Here is a 2,415-nt window from a genome sequence, read left to right on the forward strand (position 1 = left end):
ATTATAGCAAACATTTGGGAAACTGAACAAATACCTGCAGAGTGGAAATGTGCATTAATTTACCCTCTCCACAAAACAGGTGCAAAAACCGATACAAATAATTACAGAGGAACTTTATTGCTCCCTGTAATATACAAAATTCTTTCAAAGGCTCTGTCAAACAGACTAGAAGAACAAGTGGATCATTTAATAGGGGGGTATCAGGCAGGGTTTCGCAAAGGTCGATCTTGCATCGAACAGATATGGAACTTAAAAACAAATTTTGCAAATGAGAAGATGTAGAAATACTGTGGTAATTTCTTTAGATTTTAAAAAGGCTTACGATTAAATAGATTAACATTATCCACACTTTCGAGGGCTCAGGATTGACAGGAAAACAGAGTCAGTTATTCAATAGGCATTAACAGATATAACTACCAAAGTTAGATTCATGGGAGAAACATCAGAAGCATTTCATATTCATACTGGTGTTTACGAAGGAGATGGAATGTCACCCTTCTATTTAACATGGTTATGGAAAAAATTGTAAGGACATGGGAAAAGGAAATAAAAGGAATTCAGCTTGGGATTAAAAAAGAGCAGAGAGTCAGGGTGAAGTGTCTGGTTTTCGCGGATGATCTTGCCATACTAACGAAGAACAGAGAGGAAGCCAAACTCGCATTGGAAAGACTACACGAAATCTCACAGAAAACTGGGCTACAGATCTGCTAAGAGAAAACACAGTACATGGAAAACAAACCTTTAGGTAATCTCCGCATTACTACTCAATACGGGAAGGTGGCACAAGTTTCCCACTTAAGATATATGGGAGAAATAATCCAACCATCAGGACTGAATTCAATAGCCAATAAAGATAGAATCTACAGGTTACAAAAAGCATATAAGCTCACTTTGAATCACTATAATAAGAAATCTATTTCTGTCAATGCGAAACTAAGGCATTGCAACACAGTAGTCCCACCAGAACCACTTTATGCTGCAGAAACTACAGTGATTAATGGTCATACGAAGATCAGAGAGACTGAAAATTAGGAAAGAAAATTTGAGGAAAATATATGGACCAGTGTTTAGGAAGGAATTTGGGTGAAGAGACCAACTAGAGAGATTTAAAACGACATAGAAACAATAACAGACACGAAACTTCCTGGCAGATTAAAACTGTGTGCCGGACCGAGACTCGAACTCGGGACCTTTGCCTTTCACGGGCAAGTGCTCTACCAACTGAGCTACCCAAGCACGACTCACGCCCCGTCCTCACAGCTTTACTTCTGCCAGTACCTCGTCTCCTACCCTCCAAACTTTACAGACGCTCTCCTGCGAACCTAGCAGAACTAGCACTCCTGAAAGAAAGGATATTGCGGAGACATGGCTTAGCCACAGCCTGGGGGATGTTTCCAGAATGAGATTTTTCACTCTGCAGCGGAGTACTGCAGCAGCGACTGACCAGCACTGCTTCTTGGCTGCCAGCAGTCAGCACAGGTCAGCGAGGTACAGCCACTGCTGGAACACTGTAAGTCTTCGTGTGCTATGTCCCTGTTAAAGCGTATCAATGAAACGAAAATCGCATTAGAGTAATCCGGGACGACTCTATGAATGGGCACCTAAAATTCCGATTTAAAAACAATTTTATTTGCAACGAAAACAAGCCGATGCTTTCCACCGAGGCTGGGTGTCGCACGTGAGACGTGATGTGCAATGTTTGTTACTTGCTGACTCTAGCTATATACTGCAAAACAGAAATTGCAAATATTTACCGAAACACCACAGGAAATCCGCCTGACAACTTTTAGGAGAGGCGCTCTGTATAGGGTAAGTCAGGGTGATATGGTTAATCGGGTGAAATGGTGAATTGCTTTAATTCTTTACTGGTTAAACAGATGTCTCTGTATGTCTGCATGCCAACAGTCTCAGTGTGGACGTGTTGAAAACCAGCTCCGTTTTAAAAATCGTAAATACTTTGTACAGAACTGTTTTCGATGCTAAATAATTTCTACATGCTGCGTGCATTTGTAGATGTTACTTCTGGTAGCGTAGTCCGCGGGATATTTTTTGATATATTCTGCCTTCTTATACTGTTTATGTACTACATAACCTAGAAATCGTTGCATCTAGTGTTTTGAACTCCTTGCCGTGCTGTTCACCGTTTCGCCCATAGCAAATGGGAGATATGGTGAACTCGGGCAGGGGTGATACCGTGAAGGACTTTTCTTATGTGTAAAGTGTAAAGCTTTCATTCAGGTACATTCCAATCAGGGTTTTTGACAAGTCATGAAATGTTAGCGTTTCCTATCCCATGCGACAGTTGTATTCTGTTTTATCCGACATCTCAATACAATCGTTAATTTAAAAATTAGTTTTTATATATATTTTTTGCGAGTACAATTTGGTTTGTCAGTGATTAAAAAGGTAAGAGCT

The 2,415-nt window shown here is 40.5% G+C and overlaps 1 non-coding gene across 1 annotated transcript; it reads right to left on the minus strand.

Moving 5' to 3' along the window:
• Positions 1-1,162: 1,162 nt before the first annotated feature.
• Positions 1,163-1,237, minus strand: Trnas-uga (transfer RNA serine (anticodon UGA)). Its single transcript has one exon. It is a non-coding gene; the product is annotated as a tRNA-Ser (tRNA).
• Between the last annotated feature and the right edge of the window lie 1,178 nt (positions 1,238-2,415).

Source organism: Schistocerca cancellata, chromosome 12 (assembly GCF_023864275.1).
Source record: "Schistocerca cancellata isolate TAMUIC-IGC-003103 chromosome 12, iqSchCanc2.1, whole genome shotgun sequence".
NCBI lineage: Eukaryota > Metazoa > Arthropoda > Insecta > Orthoptera > Acrididae > Schistocerca > Schistocerca cancellata.